General features: G+C 32.0%; 1 pseudogene; it reads right to left on the bottom strand.

Annotated features, from left to right (window-relative positions):
* Positions 1–1,063: 1,063 nt before the first annotated feature.
* Positions 1,064–15,198, bottom strand: LOC131171229 (choline monooxygenase, chloroplastic-like; annotated as a pseudogene).
* Between the last annotated feature and the right edge of the window lie 5,975 nt (positions 15,199–21,173).

The following is a 21,173-nucleotide window of genomic DNA, read 5'->3' as shown; positions in this document are numbered from 1 at the left end:
ACCTTATGTCCCTACCCAATGTCATCCTGCTTACCCTATGTCATTTTGTTTATACCTTATGTCGCTATCCAGTGTCACCAGTTTAGTAACCCTATACTTTCACACCTTTTCACACACTTCCTTGACATGCTTACCCTATGTTGTTACTCAATGTCATCCTGCTTAACCTATGTCATTTTGTTCATATCCTATGTCACTACCTAGTGTCATTTTACTTAAACCATGTCATTTTGTACATACAGTGTCGCTATCCCATGTCACCACTTAAATTATTTTTCTTTAAAGCCCAATACTCTTTCTCTCTCCCACATATCTTTTCGACTTGCTTGCCCAGTGCCGTCACACTCCCTTTTTTCACTACAAGAAAACAGGAGATTTGAATTCGAAAATTCAGTTTCAAATCAGTGAAAATCAGTTTCTAAATACATTTAGAAAACGATTTAAAACTGAAACATTTGGTTTAAAATCTGCATGTTTCTACATAAATTAGAAATAGAATAAACATTCATTTCAACTTCTGAAACCATTTTGAAACTGTTAATCCATTTCAAAGTTAGAAACCACATTAATTCAGTTTCAAAATCTGTTTCAATTTAAAAATTGATATTTTTTATTTCAATTTATCTGAAATGGATTTCTGTTTTCAATTGGTTTTTAAATTGTAAAGACAAATAAAATACTTTTTAAAACTAAAATGCATTCGGTTTTTAAATAGAAACAAAAATTCCATTTCAAATCTATTTCTAAAATTATTTTTATTTTGAAACCAAAAATTTTGCTATTTTGGATTAGAAACGGAAATTTGTTTCTAATCCGTTTCAAATTACTAGAAAATTTTTTTATTTAATACATTATTTCTTGTATTGAAGCATATAATATAATATTAATTTTAAATGTTCAATATCATAATATTTATAATATCAGGTTATTAAATATCAAATATTAGTCAATATTATATATAGATATGATCGTGAAGGGTTATGACAATAATGTACTATATAAAAAAATAAATATCATAATAACAAAAAAATAAGCTACTTGTTATCAACAATATGATCACCCATCATGTCTCATTAGGATAAATGAAAGCATATAAAGCTTTTGTTCCAAGCCGACCAAAATCATCTTCACTTCCAGTTGAGCCACCTTCACATCTTTGGATACTGACCTTTTCGTATATCTATCTAAAAAAAAAAAAAGAAATAACTTAGGTGGAGGACAATTGCACTTACAATGAAATATCAAAAAAAAAAAAAATGATGCTTTTATGTAGTAAATTGGGTTAATTTCAATAAAGGTCATTTTTGTCACTGAATTTTAATTAGTATTAGAAAAATTGCTCAAACTTTGATTTTGATTCAATAAGATTGCTTCTACTAAATTTTTGTAGACATTTAGCCAAATTCTTTATGTAATGATGAAATATAATAGTTCTAAGCCTGCAAAAATATTTTTGAAAAATTTTACTTGGTTATCACATAAAAAAATATTACTTACATTTTATCAAAATCTAGTTCTGATGAATTTATCAAAACAAATTAAATTTGGGTGATTTTATTGATACAAATTGAAATTCAGTGACAATAATGAAATTGGAGATAAGTTCAATGACCATGAGCGAAAGTCATGGCAGTCTATCATAATCAAGTGCTACAAGTGCTAAAACTAAAACACACTATTCAAGAATGATAAGGAAGCACGAGATGCGTATTATGGTGGAGTAAGAATCAAGCTTCAAACCAGATGCCAAAGCTTTATGTGCATATGGGACGTGATAGCCACCATCTAAGTAGTTGTTGCAAAACACCTGAAAGGAGGAAGGGGAGTCAGCAATCCACGAAATAAAATTACACAGTGCAATTAATGGATATTAATTTTAGTGTCTTAAGTATAATGTAGAGTGAGCTCATTACCAAGGATAATGAATAGATGAATTAATTCACTGAAAGAAAACATAAAGGGAACTAGAAGGGCCCATATTCACCTTGCATTCAGATGCTGAACTTCAGCAGTACACTTATATTTAAGCATCTTACCTTCCAATTACATTCAATATTGTATACACGTCTACAAACATAACTCAAAGAAGAATCAACTCCATTGGTTTTCAGTGTATCAATACAGCTACCAAGCCATTCATTTTCTACCATATTGCCATCAACTTCTTGATGAGGTGAATTCTCTTTGCCCACATTGAGAAGAACAAATGGCCCCCAAGTAGCTACATTTAGTGGAATGAGCCTAAACTCCTATGCTCCAAGGCAAGAGAAATTAACTAAATTATCCATCGATTATAAAATTGCCATACATTAATAAAAAATGATTACTACTCAAACATTTCAGCTTACATTTACATTGAAATTTTGCATCCCTGTTATTCTTGTTTCTTTAAGAAGTGCTCCATCTAAACCATAAGTCCAAGCCTACATAAAAAGAGTGGATACATATTAAAATCATGAAATAGCTTATTATAAGAATAGTAATGCTAAACTTCAGCATCTTTATATGGCAAGTGAACTCAATTCCTTTAGTTGTGAATTTAACACGAGATGTTACCCATGGTAACTTCTTAAATTCTAAAGACATTAAGGTTGTAAACAATCATATATCATGTGCTAGGCTGTTGAGCTTGGCTGGAGGAAAAGAAAATGTATGATAGAAAATGGACCAAGAAAAGAACCAAATACCACAGCAGCACAGCCTAACATTGCTCCTACCAGTTAGATGATGTAGGAGTTGAGGTTAGAATTCATCAATCCAATTCAACTACATAAGTAACATTAGAAAGTATTTTAAAACGTGTTCCTAATCTAAGAAATGAACTATGATGTTTTGGCAATGATTATAGATTATATATATATTTCTTTTCCCCTAGTACAATTGGAAAAATGGAAAGAGCAAGACATATGACATGTCACAAGCCTTTTCCATCTAATGTATCTCTCCATAATATGAAGTCTTGTAATGTAACTTATGTATTCTGATGGTTAAACTTTGAACATCATTTACCTATGATATGAATTTACCATATCTTCTTTATTAACAACATGGTGAATCACAAAGCATTATAGCAATATATATATATTTTTTTTCTTTTTGTTAAATAGCTAAACCTATACTATTCTTTGTTTACAATCAAGATTAAAAAAATGCAAGAAAAGGGGTTGAGGGAATTCCACAATGTTTGCATGAAGCAGCACAAATAAACTCACATGGTAAGGGCATATAAAGCAAGACTTTTTCCCACTTCCTGATGCAAGAAGAGAGCTAAGATGGGCACACATTGTGAAACGCATGAACCTTGCCATCATCATCTCGACACATAAGAAATTCTACATTTCTGAATTTGCTAGAGTTAATCATCCATTAGGTTCTCAGAAAAAGGGGAAAAAGATTGGTTGAAATGCATACAAAATGAAAGTCATATTCAAGCATTTCCCTTTCTTCTGCTAAGAACCTAATGGAGCCCAAATGGTTAGCAACATTCAAATGATAGCATACTAAAAGAAAGCAAGAAAAATAAAAAAAAAAATAAAAAGAACTAATTTTTCTACTAATATAAATGTACCTTCCAGTGAAAACGTCATGAGGATCCTTTATCTGTTTAGTGTATCTTCAAATTCAACATACAACCCACAAATTGGTTACTAGGATTCTACTTCTCTTGTGTCACGATACGTTTGATGTATGCTAATCACTAGGAGTTGAAGACTCTATGCAGAACGAAAATACAAAGCAAACCCAACTATACTTTGAATTCAATTTAGTCTTAAATTTTCGTATTTGGTCAAATCATCCAAATTATCGAATTCCTTGTGTTACAACTTGAGACTCTCTTCCAAAAAAAAAAAGGAACTAACCAACAGCCTGCCAGCCTCATAGAAGACACGATAGAGCTCATAATTGTAAAATGAAAGGTCAATGTGCCAGGAGCTGGGTGGAGTCAGGGCTTTTTCTACCAAAATACGAACTCCATCCACAAGTTTCTGACAATGAGTATGGAGAGAGCTTGGATTGCAAAGAACATAGCATGAGACCTTAAAGGGCCGATTTTGAGCAGGAATTGGAGTATGATTTTTAGGTTGAAGGAGAGAGAGCCTTGTGGGCTCTGTGTGACTAAGAGAGAGGCTGAGCGATGGAGAGAGAGGCTTGTGGGTATTGTGCGACTAAGAGAGAGGTTGAGTGACAGAGAGATACTCACTTGTGGGTTCTGTGTGACTGAGCGAGAGGCTGAGCAACAGGTAGACTGAGGAGTAGAAGCGAGACTAAGAGGGAGGCTGAGAGAGAGGAAATGTTTGAGGGAATTGGGAGAGGGGTGGTGGCAGCAAGCAATAAAAGGGATGAAATCTGATTCTAAGGGTTTAGGTTTATTTGGGAATGGGAAACCTTTCTAAAGGACATAGTTTGAAGTAAATTTGATATTTTTTTAGTAAAATTGATATATTTTTTTTCTTAGGATTTATACTCTCAAAGTTTAACTCCAGTGTGTTTTTCAATTTCTCACAATACTGCCGCATAAGCATTTTAATTTTCTTAAAAAAAAAAGACAATTAGAAACCGACGAAAATCGATTTCTAATTTGAAGTAGAATAATTTTGAAATCGAAAACAATCGGTTTCTAAATATAACTAAGAAATACATTAATTTTTGAAACTGAAATAAATTAATTTTTAAATATAACTAGACATACATTAATTTTTAAAAACACAATAAATCAGTTTTTAATTATAACTCAATGAATTAGAAACTGATAAAACTCAGTTTATAATTTCCCTTTAAAATTCAATAGATAAAATAGATAATAGATTAATTTTGAAACCAAAACCTATTAGTTTCGAAATATAACTAAAAGAATTAGAAACCGATTAAAATCAGTTTCTACTTTGACCTTATAATTCATAAAATAGATAATCAGATTAAGTTTGGAATCGAAAGTAATTAGTTTCTAAATGTAATTAGATAACACCTTAATTTTTGAAACCGGAAGTAATTGGTTTCCAAATATACTAAAGGAAGAAACTGATATAAATCGGTTCCTAATTTGACTTTAAAATTTAATCAATAAAATTGATAATAGATTTATTTTAAAACTAACAGAAATCGGTTTCTAAATATAGCTAAGGGAAATAGAAACTGACAGAAATCGATTTCTAAGTTGACTTTAAAATTTATTAAATAAAATATCTAATAAATAAATTTTGAAACTAAAAGCTATCAGTTTCTAAGTGTAACTAAAGAAATTAGAAATCGACGGGAATCAGTTTCTATTTTGACTTTAAAATTTAACAAATAAAATAGAAATTATATTAATTTTGAAACCGATAGAAATTAGTTTCTAAATATAAATAGAAAATAACTTTATTTTGAAATTGAAAGTAATCGATTTCTAAATTAGATTTAAAAGAATTAGAAACCGACAGGAATCAGTTTTTAATCTGACTTAAATATAATGGAACTAGTTTTGAGCCTTTAAATTAGAAACAGAACATAATTCAGTTTTCAGAAGTCGGTTTGTAATTAGCTTCTAAACCAATGCTAAATTTGCTACCAAAATTTGGCGTGTAATTTAGAAACCGATGAGTTTTTGTTTCAAATTTCGATTTTAAAGTACTTGCTAATCGGTTTCTGATATATTTAACCCGTTCTACTCAATTTTCATTTTAGAAGCCATTTCAAATTACAAACTGACATAAATCCATTTCTAAATTTGGTTTCTATTATGATATTTTCTTATAGTTTTTCTTTTTCACTCGACAGTTACCAAAAGCAATTTAGGGTAGTTCCTTGCCATTTCATGTGTCACGACCCAAAAATTATGAACCGTGACCGGCGCATAATTTAAGTATTCTTAAATCATGCAAGCCTTATCAGAGTATCTTGAATGAATATATTGTCACTTACTAATCCCAAAAATAGACAAAATCCAAATAAACAAAATGCTGAATAAATATCATAAATATCCCATAGGTAAACTGCGGAGTCTCTACAGATTTCAATAAAAACTTAAACTGTTCAATAAACTAAACTAATTATTAGCCCGAGAAAACATGAATTCGGGCATACCATGAGAATAAATCAAAGTTGTCCCTCTCCAGAAAATGGACTAAATATTTGGATCAGCTACAGAATTCTATTGATATGAAACAGATAACAGACAGAGAAAACGTGGTTTGAGCTAGATGCTCAGTGAATGATAATTATAGCACACAACAGAATAGGAACAGGCAGACGCTTGATTAATTTCATAATAAATTTTCTATTCAATAAAATCATGCTCATGCTGTCAAAATCATTAATAAAATAACTTTGTAAAACATATTATAAAAGAAATTTATTCAATAAAAATTTATGGTACAGTGCACCAGGGTGATGATACCTCACATCACCAAAGGCCAGATGGTAAGCGCGCTACCATATATCAGATACCTTCCTCCTCCTTCACAGACATCAATGCATATGATACTAATGCAAACCATAAACTGCAATAATGCATGACTCGACAATGCAACCTAATACCGTGATAGTCCACACGGCGGGGCCAGATAACAGAAACAGATACTGGGCACAGGTACCAATTCAAAATAGAAAATCAATTTGTACAAATCAATCAAAATCAATAAAAAATTTCAGATAGCAAATAATAACTGATAGTGCAATTCCAATAGTGTATTTCAATAGTTTCAGAGAGTCAATAAAATCAAATCAATCTCAAATCAATTCAGTAACACATCGGTAAATTTTATAGTCAAATATCAACCAATATAAATACATTAAAGGCCTGTTCCCGGAATCCTAATGGGTCTAATGCAGAGATAGTTGACAAAATCAATTATTTAATCAAAATCGAAATAAAATTTAATAATAAAATAAAACTCTAAAAAATCACATATAAAATCATTGTTAAAATATTGATTTAAAATTTCATTTAATAACAAACTTAATGCTAAGAAATTTTTAAAGGGACAAAAACGGTGCCATGTACTATAATTACCACTCACCTGGAACCTCCAAAATAATAGCTAGATTCAATAAAAGAGACAATTTCAGCTGTCAGAATGAATATTTGAATCTCCTACATACCCAAAATATAAAAGAAAAATATTAAATAATAATAAAATAAAATAACTTATATATATATATATATATAAACCTTGGACGGACGTGGACGAAGGGATTCAAATGCGTGGATACAAGGGGATTCAAATGTTTATATATATATATATATATATTTATAAACCTTGGACGGACGTGGACGAACATACAAAGATTTATATACGTATATAATCTAAATTGAAGGTTACTTATCTCACAGTAATCATGATCAACCCAATTCAATATCAATGGTCAAAGAAAAAATAAATTTCTAGAGTAGTTGTAACAAATCGAGGAAAGAAAATAAAATCAAATTCACCCATTATTGAATAAAGAATGAGAATTTTTATTTTGAAAACATAATCAAAAGTGATGAATTGAGAAATAAAAATTTAAGAATTATCTGCGCACATCAGATTATTTTATATATATACGTATAACAATAAATAAAGGATTATGAAAATACCTGTTGAGAGTATTTGGTAGGAAAGAAGGTGACAAACAGGTTTTGAGAGCAAAGTTTAGCAGAAGAGATGATTAGGGTATATATATATTTCAAGAGTTCTATTAGGTGTAGAATGTGATAAGAGTTATTATTGAACTGGGTTGTTCAGATTACAGATATATATTTAATTTCAAAAAAATATATATATATATATCTAAAAATAAATAAGCAGACCATCTAATAAAATATATACATTTTTTTATAAATATATTAAATTATTGTTAGCTAATTAAAATAAAATAATAATAAATAATAAATATATATGGGTTTTCACATACTTCCCCCCTTAAAAAAAAATTCGGTCCCCGAATTTGAATAGACAAAATTCTAACCTGAAGAATCAAATAAGTGAGGATATTTGGCTCGCATTTTAGATTCTACCTCCCATGTGGCCTCACTACTTGAGTGATTATGCCACAAGACTTTGACCAAAGCCACTTCCTTAGACCGGAGTTTCCTAATTTGTCGATCTAAAATATTTACTGGTTGCTCCTCATATGACATATCATCCCTAAATTGCATAGTTTGAGGTTATAAAACATGAGATGGATCTGGTACATACTTCCTAAGAATAGAAATATGGAAAACTGGATGTACATGTGCAAAACCAGGTGGAAGGGCTAAACGGTAAGCAACTGCTCCAATTCTCTCCAAAATTTCAAATGGACCAACAAAACGATGGCTAAGCTTCCCTTTCTTCCCAAACCTCATGATTCCTTTCATAGGGAAAACTCTCAGAAATACATGATCACCAATCATAAATTCTACATCTTTACGCTTAGGGTCAGCATAACTTCTCTGTTGACTTTGAGCAGTCAAAAGTCCATCACGAATTAGTCGAACCTTCTCTGAAGTTAATTGTATCAACTCTGGTCTAGTAAGCCTTCTTTCTCCAACTTCATCCCAACAAACCGGCGACCTACACTTTCGACCATATAATGCCTCATATGGAGCCATCTCTATACTTGCCTGATAACTATTATTATAAGCAAACTCCACTAAAGGCAAATGATGATCCCAACAGCCACCAAAATCCATAACGCATGCACGAAGCATGTCCTCTAATGTCTGTATGGTCCTTTCTGACTGTCCATCCGTCTGAGGGTGAAAAGCAGTACTAAAGTCTACTCGTGTTCCTAAAGCTTCTTGGAATTTCTTCCAAAATCGAGAAGTAAACTGAGTACCACGATCAGAGACAATGGAAACTGGAACTCCATGAAGACTAACAATCTTGTTTATATACAACTGTGCAAGTTTAGCAAAGTCATATGTAGTCTTCACAGGAAGGAAATGAGCAGATTTTGTCAATCTGTCCACTATCACCCAGATTGCATTGTAACCACCTCGTGTACTAGGTAAACCCACAACAAAGTCCATGGCAATATGCTCCCGCTCCCACTTCCACTCAGGGATATGCAACGGCTGAAGTAACCCAGATGGTCTCTGATGTTCTGCCTTAACCTGCTGACAAGTCAAACATTTAGCAACAAAGTCTGCAACATCCCTCTTCATGCCACCCCACCAATAATGCTCCCTTAAATCACGGTACATCTTAGTTGAACCTGGGTGTACTGTGTAAGCAGAATGGTGTGCCTCCTCCATGATTTCTCTTCTCAACTCATCAACATTGGGGACACAAAGTCTAGTGCCATAACGAAGAACTCCATCATCATTCAACATGAATCCTTGAGCTTGGCCTTGATGAATATTATCTATAATCTCACACAGCTGAGAATCCCTCTTTTGAGCAGCCTTAATTCGATCAATCAAGATAGGCCTAACTCGAAAATGTGCTAAGAGTGATCCAACTATGATTTCAAACTCTACTCCCTGATCTAGCAACTCATGTAATTCACCAATCAAAGGCCTCATCTTGGTAGATATATGGGCTAAACTACCAGAAGACTTCCTGCTTAGAGCATTAGCCACCACATTAGCTTTTCCAGGATGATACTGTATGGTGCAATCATAATCCTTCAGCAATTCTACCCATCTTCTTTGCCTAATATTAAGATCACGTTGGTCAAAGATGTATTTGAGACTTTTGTGGTCAGTGAAGATTTCACAAGTCTCACCATACAGATAGTGCCTCCAGATTTTCAAAGCAAAAATTACTGCAGCCATTTCCAAATCATGAGTTGGATAATTCTGTTCGTGCCTTTTCAACTGACGAGAAGCATATGCAATAACTCGTCCATGTTGCATCAAAACACATCCCAAACCAATCCTAGAAGCATCACAATATACTACATAACCCCCTGATCCAGATGGAAGGGCTAACACTGGTGCTGTAGTTAAACGAGTCTTAAGCTCCTAAAAACTTTTTTCACAAGCCTTAGACCACTGAAATTTCACATTCTTCTGTGTCAACTTAGTTAAAGGTGCTGCAATACAAGAGAAGTCTTGAACAAACCGTCTATAATACCCTGTTAAACCCAAGAAATTATGAATCTCTGACACAGTTGTGGGTCTAGGCCAATGAAGCACTGCCTCAACTTTCTTCTTATCAACGCACACCCCATCCTTAGATACTGTATGGCCTAGGAAAGCCACACTATCTAACCAAAACTCACATTTTGAGAACTTGGCATATAGCTTGTGTTCTCGTAAGGTCTGAAGGACAATTCTCAAATGCTGCTCATGCTCCTCCTTACTCTTTGAGTACACTAGAATGTCATCGATGAACACTATAACAAATTGATCTAAGAAAGGCTTGAAAACTCTATTCATGAGATCCATAAAAAGCGGCCGGAGCATTGGTAAGACCAAAAGACATTACAAGAAATTCATAGTGTCCATACCTAGTCCTAAAGGCCGTCTTGAGTATGTCTTCTTTCTTGACCCTCAATTGATGATACCCAGATCGAAGATCAATCTTGGAAAAATACTTTGCACTTTGAAGTTGGTCAAACAGGTCATTTATGCGTGGGAGAGGATACTTATTACGCACAGTCACCTTATTCAATTGCCTATAATCAATGCACATTCTCAAATACCCATCCTTCTTCCGCACAAATAACACAGGAGCACCCCATAGAGAAACACTAGGGCGAATAAACCCCTTATCTAGTAGGTCCTATAGTTGCTCCTTCAACTCTTTAAGTTCTGTGGGTGCCATACGATAAGGTGGCATAGATATGGGTTCAGTTCCAGGAACTAAGTCTATACCAAACTCTACCTCTCGCTCCGGGGGTAAACCTGATAAATCTTCTGGAAACACATCAGGAAACTCCTTAACCACTACAACTTTCTCCAAACCTGCACCTTCTACCTGAACGTCTCTAACATAAGCTAGATACCCCTTACACCTCTTTCGCAATAATCGGCTAGCACTCACTACTGAGATAAGATTACTAGAGGCTATACTACGATCTCCCTGAAATTGAAATTCTGACTCCCCAGGAATTTTAAAGAGTACAACTTTATTATGACAATCCAATGAAACGTGATAAGTGGCTAACCAATCCATGCCTAAAATCACATCAAAATCAAACATATCTAAAGAAACAAGATTTGTAGCTAATTCCTTATCTCCAATGTGAACTATACATCCCCTATACACCATATCAGTGTCTATTGCATTACCCATAGGTGTTGATACAGATAAAGGATACTCTAACAAAGTAGGTGGTGTACCAAATATCATGGAAAAGTATGGAGAAACAAAGGAATGGTTGTGCCCCAGTCTTAGCCATAGGCGTCTGTTCAGATGTCTGATTAATAGTTTGAGGTGGTACCTCCCTTGTTGGATCAAGGTTTGCACCATTAAGACCCTTGGCCCTAGCTCTCCTCTTACGTTTAACAGACTCAGGCACCTATTCATTTTAATAAACAAGTATTAAATCTGAAAATGTGAGCCAAATTAAGACAAGTGAGAAGGTACGAAGGACGCAGACATCTAAAGCAATGATAAACTGAAAAGACGTTAAGGATCCTATGCTCCGCAAGTTTACTAGACCTCAACCGAGCTCTGATACCAACTTTGTCACGACCCAAAAATTATGAACCGTGACCGGCGCATAATTTAAGTATTCTTAAATCATGCAAGCCTTATCAGAGTATCTTGAATGAATATATTGTCACTTACTAATCCCAAAAATAGACAAAATCCAAATAAACAAAATGCTGAATAAATATCATAAATATCCCATAGGTAAACTGTGGAGTCTCTACAGATTTCAATAAAAACTTAAACTGTTCAATAAACTAAACTAATTATTAGCCCGAGAAAACATGAATTCGGGCATACCATGAGAATAAATCAAAGTTGTCCCTCTCCAGAAAATGGACTAAATATTTGGATCGATTCAGAAATTCTATTAATCAAACAGATGCATGAGAAAACGTGGTTTGAGCTAGATGCTCGATGAATGATAATTATAGCACACAATGGAATAGGAACAGTGCACGCTGATTAATTTCATAATAAATTTTCTATTCAATAAAATCATGCTCATGCTGTCAAAATCATTAATAAAATAACTTCGTAAAACATATATATAAAAGAAATTTATTCAATAAAAATTTATGGTACAGTGCACCAGGGTGATGATACCTCACATCACCAAAGGCCAGATGGTAAGCGCGCTACCATATATCAGATACCTTCCTCCTCCTTCACAGATATCAATGCATATGATACTAATGCAAACCATAAACTGCAATGATGCATGACTCGACAATGCAACCTAATACCGTGATAGTCCACACGGCGGGGCGGATAATGTAAGTGAATCTGAGCACGGTACCAATTCAAAATAGAAAATCAATTTGTACAAATCAATCAAAATCAATAAAAAATTTCAGATAGCAAATAATAACTGATAGTGCAATTCCAATAGTGTATTTCAATAGTTTCAGAGAGTCAATAAAATCAAATCAATCTCAAATCAATTCAGTAACACATCGGTAAATTTTATAGTCAAATATCAATCAATATAAATACATTAAAGGCCTGTTCCCGGAATCCTAATGGGTCTAATGCAGAGATAGTTGACAAAATCAATTATTTAATCAAAATCGAAATAAAATTTAATAATAAAATAAAACTCTAGAAAATCACATATAAAATCATTGTTAAAATATTGATTTAAAATTTCATTTAATAACAAACTTAATGCTAAGAAATTTTTAAAGGGACAAAAACGGTGTCATGTACTATAATTACCACTCACCTGGAACCTCCAAAATAATAGCTAGATTCAATAAAAGAGACAATTTCAGCTGACAGAATGAATATTTGAATCTCCTACATACCCAAAATATAAAAGAAAAATATTAAATAATAATAAAATAAAATAACTTATATATATATATATAAACCTTGGACGGACGTGGACGAAGGGATTCAAATGCGTGGATACAAGGGGATTCAAATGTTTATATATATATATATATATATATAACCCTTGGACGGACGTGGACGAAGGGATTCATATATATATATATATATATATATATATAAACCTTGGACGGACGTGGACGAACATACAAAGATTTATATATGTATATAATCTAAATTGAAGGTTACTTATCTCACAGTAATCATGATCAACTCAATTCAATATCAATGGTCAAAGAAAAAATAAATTTCTAGAGTAGTTGTAACAAATCGAGGAAAGAAAATAAAATCAAATTCACCCATTATTGAATAAAGAATGAGAATTTTTATTTTGAAAACATAATCAAAGGTGATGAATTGAGAAATAAAAATTTAAGAATTATCTGCGCACATCAGATTATTTTATATATATACGTATAACAATAAATAAAGGATTATGAAAATACCTGTTGAGAGTATTTGGTAGGAAAGAAGGTGACAAACAGGTTTTGAGAGCAAAGTTTAGCAGAAGAGATGATTAGGGTATATATATATTTCAAGAGTTCTATTAGGTGTAGAATGTGATAAGAGTTATTATTGAACTGGGTTGTTCAGATTACAGATATATATTTAATTTCAATATATATATATATATATATATCTAAAAATAAATAAGCAGACCATCTAATAAAATATATACATTTTTTTATAAATATATTAAATTATTGTTAGCTAATTAAAATAAAATAATAATAAATAATAAATGTATATGGGTTTTCACATCATGGTTGGTACAAAAAGCTGGTCTACCCATAAACCTGAAAAATCCAAAAATTACTCCAAAACAACCATGGAAATGCACCTCCTCAATCTCCATCTCCAAACCCTAACCCACCTTCCCTTCCACCCTCTTCACGTTAGTCCCACATACCCCAATCTCTCCACAAAACACTCCCATTGAAAGCCCTAATTTGCAATCCCGACCTGCAATTGCCCCGCTAAACCCTAAACCTAGGGTTAAGATTGGAGCAAGGAAGATTTGAAATCTCAATTAGTTTATAAAATGAAACAAATCCCATCCACACCTTTTGGGTCTAGTGTACAACCTCAGGTTTCCTCTTCTGAGCCCATTAGTAAAAGGACAAGGTCCTTTATTTTTGTTTCCTCATTTGAGCCTGCTCCTCAGCCATCTGCAAGACCTTAAACTCCACCTTCATAGCCTACTAAAGGTTCAGTAGCTCCCTCAGCACCTACAAATGACATTAAAGAGGTAAACTCCCTTTTGCCATGGGCTTTTAAAAATATTGAGATGAAACATAAATATGAAACCCTAGTTGCTAAGTTAGTTCTATTACAAAATACATGGATGAAGAAATAATTAAGGAATTAGGGATTTTTAATTCTATGTTTCAATGTTTGGATGTTGTTAATTGGAGGGAATTTGCTAGAATTAAGAAACCTGCTTACACAGACCTTACTTTGGAGTTCTTGAGTTTTTTGAAATTGGATTTCAAGCTTGATGTGGTAGGGTATAGAGATTTAATTCATTTTAGTTGTGCTGGTGTAGATAGGGAGCTAGATGGGGTCTATAAGTGTTATTTTTGGTTTTAGAGATGAGGGATATAGGCAGATTGAGCGGCAAGAACCCATTTATGATCTTACCAAATTCTAGAAAGAAATAGCTCCCTATGGAGGCTATTATAGACACAGGACTGACAAAACTTCTAAGATTCTAAACCCTATTTTGAAATACTTGCATAGGTTCATTTCATACACTGTCTTAGGAAGAGAGCATAGCAACAGTGTAGTAGGTGCTGGGGGATCTATTTTTACTATGGTTTATGAGAGAGAAGAAGCCTTTGAGCACTGCTTATTTCTTGGCTAAGCATTGGGATCAGAATGTCAATAAACACTATATTAGCAGTATTGTGTTTAGGGGCTATATTACAGCCATAGCAAAATCTTTTGGATTTTTAGCTGCTCCATATAATCTGATTCCAGTGTCTGGGGAATCATTTATTAATGGCACTATGCTGCTTCATATGGATTTGTGTGAGAAAAGGTGTAATGTATATGTGTTGCTAGGTCAACCTAGTGATACTAGTAGCTCTGCAGTTCTTGATGCTTATCCTACAGCAGACCCTATGCAAGAACCCCAAGTAGCTTTTTCTATAGCACAATAGCCCACAATTGAAATCTTATCAGTCTTGAAATCCTTGGAAGCCAAAGTAATTGGGTTGTCTGCACAAACACCAACTCCAGTAATATCTACTGATGACATTCTTGCTTCATTAAGAGCTTTGGAAAGCAAAATAAATGGTTTGGGTAAGTAGCAGCTTAAGCAGCAAAAAAAGCAAGAAAAGAAGATTAAGAAGTGGTTCCTACCTTTTCAAAAGAAACAGCAAAAGCATGAAGTAAAAATGCTAGAACTTTACAATAAACTAGCCCAATCATATAATAATCTTTATCACTGGGGCCAGGATATGTTGCAACAAATGAAGGACTTGATAAAGAACCTGGACACAGCCTCTAAGCATTCTGAAGATTAATAGTCAGCAGTAGAAAAACCTAAAGCAGAACCTCTAGCACCTCCAGCAGATCTTGCAGCAGACTAAGCACACTAGGCATGAAGCAGCAGCAGCAGATGACTTAGTTTAGTTGTAGTTCTAGAATTATTTTTAATTTTTCCTTGTAGTTTGCTTGTTACTTTTTCAACTTTTTGTGACAGCTTCATAACTCTTTATTATTTTTTATTTTTTTTTTTATGCTTATCATCATACTTTTGGACATATATTTTGGATTGTTTTATCTTTTGGTCTGTTTTTATGGTTATGAATATATATATTATGAATGCTTTTATCTTTTAAATTTCTGAGTAAATATTAATTCTAATTTCAAATTTTTGGAAATTTATTTTCTTGTCTTTTAAATTCTACTACACCATAATATTTGGTACTTTATGCTCTATTCAGTCATAACTTTTATTGATATTAATGAGTAGTTAAGCTTTATTTGAATTGGACATATTGAAAATCATCATGCGGTAATAGTTGATCTTATTGCTATTTGTGATTATGGCATGCTGCTTATGATATTGCTTACCTTATGTCACTACTGACACTAGATAAGCAACTTCTTAAGCTTTGCCAATCCACACATTTGAGATACTTTTACACACTTTTCTCTTTAAAATACACTATTAATATCTTTTTGAGCTTAAAAATTAACTTTCTTGTGCTTAATTAGACTAAATTTCCAATTGTATATATTTCATGAGTTGGTTAATTTATTCAATTTTGCCCATTTTTGCATTCATTTTAGACATTGAGGACAATGTCTCACTTGAGTTTGGGGTGAGGGCAAAATTTTTTCAAAATTTTCAAATTTTTTGAGCATTTTCATTCATTTATTGCATTTCATTCATTCATACATAGTTAATCCATATACTTACACTTATACCACACATACCTATACATATACACTTACATATAGTTTTCATATAGATTGCACTTATTTTTTATTTAATTTATGCATTCATTTTAGGAACATGCATATCATAAAAATAAACTTTTACTTTGTCCTTAGAGGAGTGAGAGTTGCTTTGAAGAGCAATTTAGCTTACCTTTAGAAGGGTTTGATGGATTGAACTTTCCAGATAGGTACAAGGTTATTATATTCTTGTCTTACTTTATATCTTCTTAGCCAAGGGCCACCCAATCAATTGCATTGAGTTTCAATGCTTAGAGAAAACTCTAAGATAAGAAGTAGCTGATTGATGTCTCACCAATCCTAGAAAAATCCTTCTAGACTTTTCGAGGCGAAGTCCTAACATGCAGTTGAGAAAGAAATGATCTAGGCATTATTTGGATTTTAAACTCACATTTTAGCCTTAGTCACCCTCACTTAAAAGTATCCCTTTGGAACCAATTTGAACCTACATTTATTCTCTTTTCTTTCTTTGGTACCTACATTACTACCTAGCCATAAACCCAAACACTTACCTATCCTTCATGAGAATAATTCTTTAAGTGATAGATACACTATGAAAAAAATAATAAAATTTAAAAAGAAAAGAAAAAAATAGAGAAAAAAAAGAAAAAAAAAATATATAATAATTAAATGGGAGAAGTAACTAAATTAAAGAGGCTAGCAAATTCAATCAGGGTATGTAAAGTAATTCATCACTCAAGTACACAAAGAATTGAGTTTGAGGGTGAATTAAAAGGGACAAATGAAACTCAAAGTCAATGTTATTTATTTAGTCCCTCCAAAAGCTTCAAAGTTATATGCTAGCATTGGTGAATAGTTATAAAGTTCTTTATCCCATGTGATTTAATAAAAAAAAAATTATGTATCCTGATCTTTTAATAATTTAATTGTTCTCATACTTTGTTACCTTTATCCTTTCCTTGTTAGCCACATTATCACCCCCTTAGCCCCATTACAACCTTTAAAAGTCTTTTTGATCATTTGATAGTATTTTGCTACATTAGTGAATATAGAATAGGAGGATTGCCTGTGGGATTGGGAAATATTCATCCATTCATTTATTTTTATCATTATTTGAGACACTTTAGTCTACAGATTGCTCTAGCGTTTATTATTTGAGCATGATTTCTCTTTGTAATTGATTGGTTTGGGCTTGATGCGATGGGTAATTGACTCAAGGCTAAGCAGTGATAGCTTTGGCAAGGATTGAATTCTTTATACCATGAAAGTGGGTATATAGTTTGTTAGTTGTAGAGGTAAGCTTGAGAGCTTGGATAAATATTTTTCATGAATCTAAGGAAGATACCTCATTTGCATGAATTGTTTTTAATTTGTTTGAGGACAAGCAAAGGTTTAAGTTTGAGGAAATTTATTACACTCACTTCACATAGGCATTTAGGGTAGTTTTATATCCATTTTCCCTTATAATTGAGTACTTTTTATGTTTTTAGCTTTATTTTAGCTTAATTGTTAATTTTAGTTACTTGATATTTGATTTTTATGATTATAGTGTTTTTAATAGGTTTTGTAGTGAATTGAAGGTCAATCATGCGTTAAGACATGATTTGAAGAGATTAGGAATCTTAAAGAATGGAAAAAGTTGAAGAAATCAAGTTTTAAAATTAAAGCTTACCAAGATTTGCTTAAGATATTGCTTGAGATATTGCTTATGGCATGTCACATCGCTGAGCCTATGATATAAGGTAAGTCGCAAGTCAACCACAGTAAAATTTCAATATCTTAAGAAGCTTACAACATAAAACTTTACAAGAATTACTTGAGAAGTTGCTTGATATCCTGCTTATGGCATATTGCGATGCTTAAGATATGATATGGGTTATGTTACAAGTCAAGCATAGCAGAAATTCATTGAAATACAGAACCTGATGAGATTTACTGAAGAACTTACTTACCCTGTATCGTTAGATAGTGCAACACCTAGAATCTTACTTAAGATATTGGTTAGGGTAATGCAAATTTTTCAGTAGGTACCTCAAAAGTGTGAAAATGCATGCTGACCTAGAAACTTTTACACCTCATCTCCTATGCACTTAGTTGTCTTTATCCCTTTTTTTGGCCTACTTTAGGGCATCTTTGGAGACCATATAAAAGGATCTTTTTATAGTTTTTACCCAAAAAAGAAAGAAAGAGAAAAAAAAAATAAGAAAGAAAAGGAAAAGAGACACCATTAATTTTCTGAGCATTGGTTCCTGCTAGAAACGTCTAGAAGCTACAGAGTTTAGAGATTTTAGATTCTTCTACCTAGGTTTTTCTAATTTTAGCTTATTTTCATGTTTCTCTCTTCTTCTTCATCATTTTCTCTTGTATATATTAACATGAGCGAGTAGAAATCTTAGATTTTAGAGTTGGAAAACTATGTTTTAGATTAATTTGTTGATTTGGACTGGTTTATTCCATATTTTATATAAATATGAGTTTTGATTCTTTTCCTTGTATACTTTATGACTTACCTAATGTTGGATTCTATTGGGTCTAGTTTTTAATCTTTGATTGAAGGGCTAAAAGGTGAAAATTATCGATAGATAATTAAGGATTTGCACTTAAAAACACCTAGATTTAGAAATAAACTAGGGATTTAAAAGGATTCATTGATTGATTACAAAACTTAATGGGTTTTAAGTGAATCAAATATTGTACAAAAGTAGGTTTGATTTTTTTTAAAATATTCTTTTGTTTGCTTAAAAAAGATATCAAAAAATTTTAAAATTAATCACCTTCAAACTCCATTTTTCTTTTAAAATTGGATGAATAAAGACAAATCCCAGTTAATTTATGCATAAACCCCAACTTTTAGAATCAATTTTTTCATTAATTAGTCTTTGATTTTAATTATCCATTATTAATTATTTAATTACATCTAATTCAAGAATTTATTGCTTTGTTGTTTACTTATTTTGTTTAGATTTATTAATTTCATCAAGTTTATTTACATTTGCACTTTACTTCCATTATCATTAGCCCAAATAATATCTTCATTCATAGGTTGGTATTCAAATGCAAATCCTCGTGTGAATGTAGACTCTTATTTTGTGATTTATTATGAGTATGTGCATTCAGGCCGTGGAGAACCCGATGATGAAAAATTGTATGACTATAAGATATAATTGAAGGCATAGAACTAAATTATTAATTCCGTGGCATGATCTTGAAAAAAAAAATAATATGTTTTTTGGAAAATTAATTTAATTTAAATAAAAATTTGTTTTATTTAAATCTAATATGAGTAGTTATTAAATAGACCGAATTAAGTTTAATTGGGCCCCATGGGCCTAAGAAAGCCTAGTTTAGAATTTTAAATAGAATCTATTTAATTTTTTTTTCTGAAAATTAAAATAAAAAAATATATTTTTCTCTCTCCCTCTCACATACAAACTCTCTCTCCCACTTGGCCCCACTTTCTTTCTCACTCCCTATTGGTGCTGCCCCCTTTTCCTCTCTTCCTATTAGTTGAAACATCTCACCCATATCCTAGTCTCACCCAAATTCTCCAATCCCAGTTGTTTAAGTTATCTGAACCTTATCACTCTAGAATTCCAAACTCCTATCACATCTCTCTCCCAAAACCCTATAAATACCCTGCTAGGGTAGAGAGGGGAGGGAGAGGGGAACAAAAAAAAAAAAAAAAAAAAAGGAGAAGACCAAAAAAAAAAAAAGAGAAAAAAAAAGGAAAAAGAGGAAAGATTCAGAAATATTTAGAGCTATTTAGAGATACCTTAGAGCTATAGAAATTTTAGAGATATTCAGAAACTCTTTTAGTTCTTTCTTATTTCTTTTCTTTTTTTTTTTTTCTTCAAGAAGATTTTCATGCAAGATTTCTTGAAGGTTGGTTTTTGTTATTTTCTTTTCAAGATCTATGCCACATAATATTTAATTTTATACTCTTTGTCTTTTAATTTATCTTTCATGTTCATGTGGATCATGTAATCATGTTTAATTTGAGGGGATACATAACTTTGCACATATTTAGTTTTCTATCTTTCATATTTTTATTATTTTTTATTATTTTCTGAATCTATAAAAATTTTACAAAATTATATTCACATTCTTTACGAAATTCTATTCATTTTAGGCTCAAGAATCACTGAAAAAACTTTTGTATTTTATAAGTTATGGCTATTTGAATTTAAAATTCCTGCAAAATCCAATTTGCAGTATACCAAATTGTGAAGCACATATCTCTCTTGTTTCTTAATAATTTTGTGTGAATCTGGTGTCTAAAATTAATGTGAGAATCTTATGAATATTTTCCAATTAGTTTTGTATTCACATTTGTTGTGGTTAATGAGTTATGAATTTTATAAAAAAGTAGTATGATTCTGTCACTTAGAAATGTTACGATTTATATAGACCATTCAGCTAGGATTGTGTTTGGTTTATAAATTTTATGATCTTGTATGATGTGTTGGCTATCTTTTGTAATTTTTTCATGATTTTTAGGCATGTCTAACTATTTTTCAAAAATCAAATTTCTTACTACTGTTAATCTGCCAAAATCTGCAAATTGTATATTTATGCATGTTCTTGGGTTCTAATTGATATTTGATCTATTTTTCTGTGTTCTTTTAATTTGAGAGGTGTTATGAAGTGTTTGGATCATGTTAGAATACTTAGACCATTAGTTAGTTGTAGTTGATTAGGAATTTTAACCCTTTTAGGAGACTAGAGTTAGAATCCAATGTGAATTGTTATTAGTATTTTCTTATTTTCTTTAGTTTCTTTATTTTCTTATTACAAACAAAATTGATA

This window comes from Hevea brasiliensis, chromosome 12 (assembly GCF_030052815.1).
Source record: "Hevea brasiliensis isolate MT/VB/25A 57/8 chromosome 12, ASM3005281v1, whole genome shotgun sequence".
Lineage (NCBI taxonomy): Eukaryota > Viridiplantae > Streptophyta > Magnoliopsida > Malpighiales > Euphorbiaceae > Hevea > Hevea brasiliensis.
This window is presented reverse-complemented; position numbering and strand designations above follow the sequence as displayed.